At 39.5% G+C, this 12917-nt stretch overlaps 1 protein-coding gene across 6 annotated transcripts in view; it reads right to left on the bottom strand.

The window, feature by feature from the left end:
* The window catches only part of LOC120367937 (uncharacterized), a 769718-nt gene that overhangs the window by 239101 nt on the left and 517700 nt on the right, over positions 1-12917 (bottom strand). For all 6 annotated transcript variants that reach the window (XR_012519294.1, XR_012519296.1, XR_012519295.1 and 3 more), the window contains one exon: positions 7769-7983. The gene's annotated coding sequence lies outside the window, so the exon portion shown is untranslated. The remainder of the gene's footprint in view (positions 1-7768; positions 7984-12917) is intronic.

Genomic DNA, 12917 nt, shown 5'->3' with positions numbered 1-12917 from the left:
AACTTGAAAATCTTAGTTCGTAAAGTCATTTCTTTCTCGTTACTTCATGTACCCAATTTCCCAGTAAAATAGAACCAATAGATGTTGAGGGTGACTGGCCTAAAACGTGATAAATCACCTAAGCATTATTACTGTTCTTGAACTACTCTACATCAACCCTCATTACATAACATGATTTAACTCTTTGTAAAATGTGAGAAGAGGCTCACCTCAGGAGTACTCTCAGCTCAGAAGAAAAGAGAGGCCACTATTCACAGGCTTTAAAATCAGACTCATGGCGACATTTACAATCAGTCTATTTTCCTCATTGTGTATGTTTATTTATGCATATATTTAGCTGTCCATTCTTTGCTAGATATCTTATTAAATACTGAGAATATAGTATTTACCAAGACCTAATCTTTGTTTTCAATGTGCGTAGGGCACAGAAAGATGAGGAAACAACAAAAAGCATAAATGTGTGAACATTTGCAGGCTTTCTTCCCCTTCCCATCATCTCTACTTCCCAACTGAAGGGAGAGTCTCACTTGCTTGTCATCTCCACATCCACTAGTATAGCAAAAAGTGAAAAGTGTTCAAAAAATGTGGAGAAGCTAAGTCGATCATCATCATAAGATCTATGTTACAGATGAGGGAAGAAAAAACGAAAGCCATGTGCACTAGGTGTGGGACAGAGTTCTGGGAAACAAAGAGCAGCAAGAAGACTAACTTGATTTTATTTTTGTTGTTCCTGATGTTTTAAGCATCTTTCAGGCATAAGAAAGATATTGAATGTGAAAGAAATATTTTAAACATTTAGATATGTTAAATTTAACATTTAAATATTTAATATTAATAATTGTAAAGATTTTTTAAAATTTCTCTAAGAATGCACCCACTTTACAAGAGTACTCTGGTATTTTTACAAACTTGTAAAATTGAATTGCTCCAAACCAGTATTATTTACAATGTAATACTGTCCAGAGATTGGACCACATGGATCTTTAGTTATACTGCAGTTACATAGGTCAAATGAGCAATTCTAATCCTGAATATTAAGTCATCATTTTTCCCCTAAGAATCGTCCTCCCTTGATCAACTAGTTGCTTTCCCTGTCTTATGCTACAACAGCTTTTACCTCCCTTATCAGAGTTAAAAGCTGCTGTAGCATAAGACAGGGAAAGCAACTAGTTGATCAAGGGAGGATGATTCTTAGGGGAAAAATGTCTAAACTAAGATATGAAGTATGATCATGAAATATTCAGGCAAAGCTAGCCATAGTTGGGGATCAGTAAACAGAGTCAGAGGGGGCAGTAACATTACAAGAAACTAAGTATTATTCATAATAGCTGACATAGAGTGTGTGTTGGGGAACAGAGGGTAAAATAACATCTGAAATGGCATTTTCTTAATATAATATTTTGGTGAGATCTGGCATGTAACCTAGGGTTTCCAGTAAAAAAAATCTCTTTTCATCTGTCTAAGATGCACCTCTTCAATGAGGTTGCAGTTTAACTAGCTTTAGTAATTAATCTTCCACTCCACCCAACTTTTTTCTACTGGGCCTCAGAGTAGATTGTACATGGAGTAGGTTCAGCAAATAATCAAACACATTAATTAGTTTAGTAGATATTTACTCTATATCAGACCTTATGCACATATCATCTTCAAGTCTTACTATAACCCTAAAAATTAAGGTATTATTTGTCCTACTTAAGGAATGAATAACTCAAAGATAAGAGAGTCTGTTAATTTTCACATCAAAGTGGGGACACAAGATTTATGTTTTTTCTCCCACTGTGCTAGACTGCTTTTAACTGCTATAAAAATTTTAAATCTCCATTTAGCCATGAGATTCAGTAAAAATGCATGTCCCCTTTCCCACACCCCACATAGCAAGTCTTTCTCACACACATCCAGTTTTTTGTGTATTTCTACTTTACTTGTGTTTTAATTCCTAACATTACTTAGTAAGGGTACAGATATCTTAGGATTCAGGAAGTCTTTGCCACTCCTTGGAAATATTACTTTAATCTTTCTAACATTCCATACCTCATGTATAAAATAATTACATTGACACCTACTTAATGAGGCTGCAATTAGAATGATATGATATTACTTAGGAAAATACAGGCATAACAATTGACATAAGGCTGACATCCAGCAATGAATGTTAAATTCCTTTCATCTTTAATGGGAACTTTCTCAAACTCAGTCTTCTTTCATCTTCTTTTATAAGAACGTTGCCCCCATTATCACATGCAGAGTATCTGAGATGGACCTGAATTCTTAAGTTAACAAAATGCTAATACACTATTGCCCTGCATATTATATGTATTTGACTACACATCATTTTTAAAACAGTGATTTTCTTCTCTCACTTTCTAAATGAGAATCAACTTCTTTATACTTTTAAGACTCTGTGGTAGAGGCAATCAAAAGATTTAAACCCTCTAGAAAGAACTTCTATGTGACATTGCTTAGAATTCATGATACAGGAGGTGGCTCCAATTCCACCAGAGATGCCAATCAGCCCTTAGTTCCCATTATCTCCTCCTTTCACTCAGTTAATTATCAAAGGTCTAGTAAAGAGACGAAATGAACATAAAGGGAATATTGTTCGTTTAAGAAACTTCTTCCTGCCATTGCCTTTCAGGTTGATAATTTTGATCTTAAGAATGCACTGTCTTAGAAAGAGGCAGCATGCAGAGGCAAATGTCACAGTAAATAATATGTGAATAGTCCCTCGGTACTGCAGGCACCAAGCTCAGACCCCAGGCATTTCTCTTTCACGACGCTCCAGAGGAACTTTTCAGTCTAACATAGCCATATTGCAAGATGAATTGGGGAATCTTTCGTTTCCTGCTGACTGAACTCTTTCAGTCCGTGACAAGACCAAGCAGAAGATGCCTTGTGGGACTGAGGGTTGGCGCAGAATAAAGATATAACCAGCCAACATAACTCAGGAACACAATGTCAGGTATTTTTGTCCTGGGCACAACTGTCCAGGAGAAACAAACGTACCTATAAACACACCCACGTGAGGACTCCAACATCCAGAAAGTAGAATTAAAAGTTAAATTTGTGAGAAGATAAGAACATTGTTTGGGGATATAGGTTAGTATCCCTGGAAGCAGACCAGTGGATTCATTCTGAGGCTGAGAAGAGGATTCCAATGCATGTAATAATAAGGGGAAGGCTCTCAGGAGAAGCAGGAAGCAGAACCGCAGGGAGAGGAGCTGAGCAAGGATGTTATCTCTGCTGGAGATTAACCTCAGCCTGATCACACACAGAGATCTGAGCATGAATCAAACCACAGAGTTCATCCCACCTTGAGGCAAGGGCCAAGACATTGTGTAACCTGGCAGGCCACTCCAAAGGTGGTAACGTAGAGCCTCCTAGTAAGATAGCTCCCTTACAGAAGAGAGCAGTCTCCAAATAAGTAAGCAGGCTGGAGCCATCTAACAGCCAACACTCATGGCAACTGGGGGATGCCTACACTTGCTGGATAAAGGGAATCTGGGCAGAGAGCAAAGAGCATCTACTACACTTGGAATAACTTTATTGAGGATAGCTCTCTCTCCCTCTCTCTTTCTCTACTCTATCAGTTTGTAATTTATATTAGTCTGTCTACCTATGATCGATTATTTCAGGCTTTCCTTAAATGTTGCTGTGTTAGTATACTTGTAGATTAGTTCCATTTGTTTCTTTCTACACAAAGCTATCTTTCTAAATTACATTTTAAAAAACAAATTGCTTAAAATGTAGCATAGTCATATGACAGGATTTTAAAATATGTTTTTGGTCCTCTGTTATGCTAGACCAAAAACTTTTTTTAAAAAAGAATGAATATTGCATGTCAGCTGATAGAACAGAATTGCATCTCAGCTGCGAGAAGAACATTTTGTCGTTTTCTGCTGTCATAATTAATAGCCTCAGTGTTTGATTTGCGAGGTTTTATAAGCTACAAAAGATGGTTTCTACATGCAAAATGAAGCTATTAAACACTGAAATTTATTTTCAAAAACTGTGTACAAAAATCAGCTTTAAAACTTTAATATTCTCCACATATCCCTGAGCTTGGAAGTAAGGAAGGCATCTGTTATTCTCTTCATTGCTCTTTTCAAGTCACCCTTCTCTTGGCTTTCTAAAAGAGGTAGGCGTTAATTTCAGGTGGTATCAGTAGTCTTTTTTTTTTTTTTTTTAAGACAAAGTCTCACTCTGTCACCCAGGCTGGAGTGCAGTGGTGTGATTTCTACTCACTGCAACCTCCACCTCCCTGGTCCAGGTGATTCTCCTGCCTCAGCCTCCTGAGTAGCTGCAATTACAGGCCCACCCCACCACTCCTGGCTAATTTTTGTATTTTTAGCAGAGACAGGGTTTCAACATGTTGGTCAGGCTGGTCTTGAACACCCGATCTTGTGATTTGCCCACCTCGGCCTCTCAAAGTGGATTACGGGCATGAGCCACCACACCAGGCCCTCTATTGCCAAAGTAATGCTGCATAGCAAGCCATCCCCAAGGCCAGAGGCTTAACTCAGTGAGCACTTATTTAGTTCTCAGGCCAGCAGGTTAGCAATTTAAGCTGATGTATTCATTATATATTGCTGCCCACTGAATTATCCTAAAACTCAGTAGCTTAACACAATACACATTTATCATCTCAGTTTGCATGGGTTAGGAATCACATGCAGCTTAGGTGGGTCCTCTGGCTCTGGGTGTCTCATGGGATATAATTAAGGTGTTAACTGAGACCATGGTCATCTCAAGGCTTACATGGAGATTGACCCACATTCAAGCTCACTCTTATAGGTGTGGCTGGCTTCAGGTTCTTGCTGGCAGTTTGCTGGAAACATCCGTTCCTTACTATGTGGATTTCTACACAGGCCTACTCACAGCACAGCAGTTTGCTTCCCCCAGAATAAGGATCACAGGAGAAAAGAGTGAACAAGATAGAAATCACAGTCTTTTATAACTTCTTGGATATTCCATCACATTTGCTGTGTTCTATTCGTTTAGAAACAAGTCCCTAGGTCCAGCCCACATCCAAATAAATAGGGTTACATAAGTGCATGCGTACCAGAACCATTGGGAGCCATGCAAGCTGCTGCCTACCACAGCTGGGTTCAGCTGGTTAGTTTCCTCTAGGTTAGATTATTCTCATCATATATCTGGGAGCCAGCTGGCCGTTGGCTGATTCAGGATGGCTTTGGCTGTAGTGATTTTGCTCTGAGCCTTGTTTCTTTTATCCTCTTAAAAAACAGCTGGGGCATGTTTTCATGGTGTTCTCATGGAGGCTTGAGAAAAGAAGCAGAAACGCCCAAAGCTGCTCGAATATTAGGCTCAGAACAAATATGACATCACTTTCTCTGCATTCTGTTGGCCAAAGCAATTCCCAAAACCAACACAGATTCAAGGGATAGGGAAATAGATTTTACCCTTGAAAGGAAAAGTTGCAGGGCCACATTCAAAAAGACCTGAACACAGAGGGTGGGGGTGCTGAAGAATTGAGGCCACTAATACAATCAAAACAGTTGGTTGTATCAGCAGTCTTTCTCTTACTTTGCACCCTGAAAGCATTCACCCAGCTAGTAGCTATTCCCCTCATAACTTCAAGTGTTTTTTCCTACTCAGTGTGACTCTATACAATGCTATTTCTGTTGGAATTCTTGGGGTTGTTGATGTCCACAAACATCAGGGTTTTCCATTGGGGGTACCATTGTTATTTGAGGAGAGAAAATTCTTCCTTTATGTGAAACTATTGCTTGAATGTCAAGGCATTTGACTTCCCTGACTCCTGCCCTCTAAATGCTAATAACACTTCCCAGTTTGAAAATGCCCCAACAGGGACGGAGGTTTCAAACAAGCAAGTGGAGAGGGCTAGAAGGATCCATGTAACATCAGCATGAATTTGTGTTTAGCTTGTTATAGATACAGGCGGTGACATACAGAAATGTTCAGCTGAGAGAGCCTAGAAGCAACAGCACACCAGGAGCAGAAAGCAAACTGAGAGTCCAGATCTTTGTTTCTAGTTCTATTCTCTAATAAAGGGAACCAGAGTTCTTTGGTGAAATTGCTCATTCTAGGACTGCCAGAAGAAAAATACAAGATGATTCTGGAGCACACTTTAGTACCAGAAGGTAAATGATGAGAAACAAACAAAAGCCCCACAACAATGGCGGTATATCAGAAGATCACAGGCGCTGAGAGAGCTCCCAAGGCTGAAGCAGTTTGTGTAACAAAATAAGTAAGATAGTAACAGATTACAGCCCAAAGTATAAAATAGATATCCACACTGATATAAACACGATTGAATAAATATACAAATAAAGAAAAATATACAACCTTTCCATGTATAAGAATTCCAGATACTTTAGAAAACTACTCTGCACTCAAGCATAACTCCCTACTCCTTAGGTGTGGGCTGCAGATCCTGACTTAATTCCAAAGAATAGATTATGGAAAGGGAAATAAAAGAGAAAATTTGCAGTGGAGCAACTTGACAGAAATGACCATAGTCAGGTAACCAAGGTCAACATCAGCAGTGAGAAGCCATTGTTGGTAGCACGTTTCCTTGGTATGCAAAAGGAATGAAATTTTGCCTCTGTATAGTGGGTTTCTCTACAAAACCCATAACTACAGTCTAATCCTGAGAAAAATGCAAATCAGACAAATCTTATTTGAGGGATGTTCTACAAAATAGCTGATGGGTAGTGCCCAAAACTGTCAAGGTCAGCAAAAAAAAAAAAAAAAAAAAAAAAAAAAACAGGCAAGTCTGAAAAGCCAGCACAGCCAAGAGGAGCCTAAGAGACAGGACAACTAAATGAATGTGAAATCCTGATTGTATCCTGGAGCAGAAGAGAGACGTCAGATCAAAATTAACCAAATATTAATAAAATATAGACTTCAGTTAGTAATACTTTATCAATATCGGTTCATTAATGGAAACAAATATTCCACACAAATGTAAAATATTAATAGGGAAAACAGTATGAGATATATGGAAACTATATACTATCTTAATTTTTCTGAAAATCTAAAACTATTATAAAATTAAGTTTATTTAAAAAAAAAACAAAAAACACATGTTCAACCTCTCCCACCCTCACCCCAGGTAAGTGTAACCCTCTTGTTTGAAACACACTGTTGTAGAAATTCTTTGGATGCCTGTCAGTCCCATGACCTCCTTTGTATCCTTCACTCCCACTCACTCCTGTGGTCACAACTATTATCACCAATAGTACAAATCCTTCATGATCTCATCTCAAGCATCTCCCTCCCTTCTCTGAGCCTTCTCTCTAGTACCTCTACTCCAACAATTCACCACCCACTCGGTCAGGACCTTTACTCTTACCACCTTTTCACAGTCACAAACCTCCTCTTGTCCTCATATTTGAATGTACCTGTTTTAATCTGTAGAGTCAATCAGAAATGCTCCTGTGGTTATTCTCTTAACTCTCTTGTTTCTCTTCTGCTTTGACTTACTATTTTGGCAAAACTCCAGCCCTGATTAAATTTGCCTCCCAATCTACTAATCTTATGTACCCATTTATCTGAGAACAGCTGGCCGGTAATATTGCCTGGTAATGATACCCTACTTGTCTAGTCAATTTATTCCCCTTCTCTTCTAGACAACTGTTTCATGCTTTCTCCTCTCTTCTTAAACAGCCAGTATATCTTTCCTTGTCCTCACTTTCAGCTGATGATATAACTCCTTGTTTCAATGAAAACAGTCAAGCATTCAAAAGAGAACTTGCATAAGCTCCCACCATCACAATTACTCACTTACCTGCATCTGTGTTTATTAGCCTGTCTTCCCCGTTACTGTGGAATACTCAACTGAATTTTCGGCTAAGACTAAACTTAGCTTAGGTGCTATATTCCATGTTTCATGCTTTTCCAAAAACATTATTGCACCAGTTTTTCTTCTTTCTTCTGCTTCATCAACATTTTCCTCTCTACTGGATTTTGCCAGTGAAGCAGTAAGTTGTTTTGTTTCTCCATCTGAAAAAAAACAAATATATCTCAATCCACTTCCTCCCCCAGCTACAGTGCTATTTGTTTCCTCTCCTTCATAGCCAAACTGCTTTCAAAAGTAGCCAGTACTCTTCTAGCTCCACCATTACTCACTTCTCATTCTCTTTTAAATCCACTCTAATGAGGCTTTTTTTCTACTGCTCCAGCAATGTCAAACTTTCTCTCCATATTGCCAAGCCCTATGGTAGATGCCTGGTAAATATTAATTGACGTTTTTCACAGCTAGCTCAGTCCTCCTCGAAAATTTTCTTTGGCTTCCAGGAATTCACACCTTTCAGGTTTTCTTTCTGTCTTATTGGCAGCTTCTTCTCAGCCTCTTGTGCGAGTCCTTGTATCTCTTTAATCTCTTAATTGTGGAAAGTCCCAAGGTATTCACGATGGATACCTCTTCTCTGTCCATCTGCACTTACTCTCTGGTCCTCATTCTGCCTTTGTTTTAAAGATATCTGCACACTAGTGATTCTCAAATTTATATCTGCCATCTGTACTTCTACCCTGATCTTCAGACTCATATATACAAATGCTTACTTAACTCTCCATCTGGATGGCTAAGAAGCAGCTCAAACCTTGTATGTCAAGAACTGACCTCCTTATGTTCACCTCCCTTCTTCATCCTGATTTTCCAGAGACTTTCCATTTCTGTAATAGAACCCTATTCTTCCAGTTGATCAGTACAAATATGTGGTGTCATCCTTGATCATTTTATTTTACTCACACCTCAAGTCTATACCATTCAGAAATTCTGTTGGCTCTTCCTCCAAAACACACCTCAAATCCCACCACTTCCACTTTAACTGTATCTGCTACAACCACGCTCACTTAAGTCATCATTAACTTTAAGCTGGATTAGTTTCATGACTTGCTTGCTAGTTTCCAAGCATCTCATCATGCCCTCTTCAGTTTATCCGCAACAGAGCTGAGAGTGTACTCCTGCTAAACAAGTCAGGTCATGTCACTCCTCTGCTCAAAACTGCCTAGTGGGCCCCCATCTCCCTTGAGTTAAAATCAAGGTCATCACCATGGCTTAGAAGCTTATAAGCAACTTTTGTCAATTTTTTTAAAGTGGCTCCCTCTCTGTGCCTTCTCAGCTTTGTATGACTAAACCTTGATAATGTGGCTAGTGCCTTTGTAAGAATGAAATTGCTCTGACCCACACTGACAGATGCAACCTTGCACCAGAGGTCACACGTTGGCAAGTAGAGCGGTGGCTCCATCAATAGGCATTTTGTGCAGTGCACACACTGCACAGCTGTCTTAGCTCTATTCAGCAGCCCAATCCCTTCCCATTACTTCTCTGTATTTGTTCTTCACCACTTTTCACTGCATTCACTCTGACCAATCACACTGGCCTCCTTGCTACTCCTTGGACATGACAGGTATTCTTTCACTTCAAGAGCTGTTTCCTAAACTCAAATTTCTTTCTCCAGGTATTATCTGCAAGGTTCACTCCTTCAGGTCTTTGTTCAAATATCACAGTTGATATGAGGTCTTCTCTAACTCCCTATTTAATATTTTAGTTATTTATTCCTCTTCCTCTATTCTGTATTCAAGTTTTTAAAATTTTTCTCCACAGATATTACTATTTCATATACCACTTGTGATTTTCCTTCTGCATGTGTGTTGACTATTTCTAACCTGAAAGTACACTCCAAGAGGGCAGGAAATTTATTTTTTGTTGTTATTAATTGCTGATTCCCCAGGTCCTACAGTTTTACATGCTCCACAGTAGGCATTCAAATCCTTATCCCATAAATGAAAAAGAGGCTTTTTTCTTTTTCCATTTTTACTTTAGAATCAAGGGGTATATGGGCAGGTTTGTTACCTGGGCATATTGCAGGATGCTGAGGTATGGAGCATGACTGAACCTGTCACCTAGGTAGCAAACACAGTATCCAATAGGTAGTTCTGGGCCCTTGCCTCCTCTGTCTCTCCCACTTCTAGTGGCTTCCAGTGTCTATCGTTCCCATCTTTGTGTCCATGTAACCCAATGTTTAGCTCCCACTTACAGTGAGAACCCATGGTATTTGGTTTTCTGTTTCTGTGTTAGTTCACTTAGGACAATGGGAAGAGGCTTTTTTTTTTTTTTTTTTTGATAGAAAGAATATATTACTTCTCATACAAAAATTAGCCAGGTGTGGTGATGGGCACCTGTAATCCCAGCTACTTGGGAGGCTGAGGCAGGAGAATCACTTAAAAAGGGGGACGTTGCAGTGAGCCGAGATTGCATCACTGCACTGCAGCCTGGGCAACAGAGTGAGACTCTGTCTCAAAACAAAACAAAACAAAAACTTCTCTTTCTGACCTATTTCTCTCCACTAGGCAACGTTTATTTTCCTTTCCTCACATTCTAGTTATGCCTGAATGTAGGTTCTTGAGCTCTTCTTCCAAATGCATACTTACTATCTGCCACACACATCCGTTGACCTCACTCCTATCTTTTTTTCTCCATTGCTCAAAGGGGATTTCCAGATCAAACACTCACATAGTATGATTAATTGGAGGAAAGCTTCTACTATATAAATATTGTATTGGTAAACAAGAAGGATGGAGACATTTAATCTTTTAAGCCCAGTACATATATCTGTAAAACTAACTGTCCAAAGACAGTGAGAAGTGTAAACCAAATGATATTTGAGGATGATTTCAAAAATAGCAGAGTAGCCTCAGTAAATAATGAATATAATGGTTGTTTCTGTTGATGTATAATTAAACATTAAGCAATCCTAATTGTTATAATAGGCATTTAACAGAAATCCATTGGTTTCAAAGGCACAAAGAAGTGTATTCCTTCTGCACAGTGCTGCATTTTCCTCTTTGGTTACAGAATGTTAACTGGGAAAATGTGAGCTCTCTCTTTATTATCTTTGGCAAACATCATTTTCTTTTTCTGTCAAGCGACTATAATGTCATTTTCTTGGTAACACCTCTGGCCTTGCAAAGTTTGGCTTAAGTTTATTGATCTCTTTATGCATTTACAACAAAACAAACATATTTTGTTTGTAGAAATATGTCATCTGTTGCTCTTTGTTTGAGCTCAGCTGGCGAATGGGATGAGCAACCGAGTTTTAAGAAAAGAACAGCGCCATTTGAACAGCTGCAGGAATGGATCTCAGAAGCAAACAGTTGGGTTACATAATAGATCCCAGACTGAGCTCCTTTGGCCTCACATTGGGGCCTGAAAATAAAAGAGAAGGGCCCGAGGGATGGCTGATGTGGAGGTGGAAGCTTGTGTTTTAGTTGTCAAATTCATAGCATGTTAATGCCAAATTGAATTCCATTACTTTCCATGAGTTAGAATGGCAGGTTTTTAAAGCTACTTCAGAGTTTCAAAAAGTTACCACTGTCAAAGCCATTCAGGCCATACAGGGATAGAAGCTATTCTTTCTACACCAATCCCAGAAAACAGTGATTTCATACCTTGTACCAGTTACAAACATGCCCAATATCAAGGAAGTCCATAAACCAGCTGATTTCTGTCCAACAAATGAGCTATCGGTAAACAGTCTCATCATGACCAACACTTGTGATTGACACCAATTTACTTAAGTACTATTTTCTCCTTTAAGGCCTCTTAGCATATTCAAATAGTATTTCTTGTGTCCATCTAAGTAGCAAAATATGTTTATTAACTTTTGCGAGACTCGTCTTTTCAAATTTAAAAAGGTATTTAAACATATAAGATGTCATTGTTTTATCTTAGCCATTCACCTTCTCCCACCCATATTAACAACACGTATCAGTCCGTTCTTGCACTGCTGTAAAGAAATACCTGAGATTGGGTAATTCATAAAGAAAAGAGGTTTCATTGGCTCATGGTTCTGCAGGCTGTACAAGAAGAAAAGCGGCTTCTGCTTGGCTGCTGGGAAGGCCTGGGAAAACTTGTACTCAAAGCGGAAGGCAAAGCCAGCGCAGTCACATCACATGGTCGAAATAGGAAGAGAGAGAGTGGGGAGGTGCTACGCACTTTTAAAACAACCAGATTGCTGGGCGTGGCGGCTCACACCTGTAATTCCAGCACTTTGGGAAGCCGAGGCAGGTGGACCACCTGAGGTCAGGAGTTGGAGACCAGCCTGGCCAACATGGTGAAACCCCATCTCTACCAAAAATACAAAAAAATTAGCCAGCGTGGTGGCAGGTGTCTGTAATCCCAGCTACTCAGGAGGCTGAGGGAGGAGAATCACTTGAACCCAGGAGGTGAAGGTTGCAGTGAACTGAGATTGTACCACTGCACTCCAGCCCCGGTGAGAGAACGAGACTCTATCTCTAAATAAATACATACATACATACATAAATACAAAACAACCAGATCTCAGGATAACTCCCTCACTCATTATCACAGGATATGGCATCGAACTCTGCCCCTATGATCCAGTTATCTCCCATTAGGCCCCACCTCCAACACTGGGGATTACAATTCAACACGATAGTTGGTGGGCACTCAGATCCAAACCATGTCACCACTACTCTTAAAAGACATGCTATTGGGAGGCCAAGGCAGATGGATCACCTGCGGTCAGGAGGTTGAAACCAGCCTGGCCAACATGAAATCCCATCTCTACTAAATATACAAAAAATTAGCTGGGTGTGGTGGTATGCACCTGTAATCCCAGTTATTTAGGAGGCTGAGGCAGGAGAATTGCTTGAAGCCAGGAAGCGGAGGTTGTAGTGAGCTGAGATTGTGCCACTGCACTCCAGCCTGGGCAACAAGAGCAAAACTCCCTCTAAACAAACAAAAGACATGCTAAATCTTTTCTTTTTCATATAGAAAAATCAATTAATACACTGAATGTTCTTTTATTATCAAATACAGAAACTAGAAACCAAAACATTCAATTATTTAAAAACAAAACAAAACATAGAAAGTCACAGAAACCCAACCACTCTGCCCATATCCCTGACCA

This window comes from Saimiri boliviensis, chromosome 9 (genome assembly GCF_048565385.1).
Source record: "Saimiri boliviensis isolate mSaiBol1 chromosome 9, mSaiBol1.pri, whole genome shotgun sequence".
NCBI classification, from domain to species: Eukaryota; Metazoa; Chordata; class Mammalia; order Primates; family Cebidae; genus Saimiri; species Saimiri boliviensis.
The sequence above is the reverse complement of the archived record's forward strand: the minus strand, read 5'-3'. Positions and strand labels throughout refer to the sequence as shown.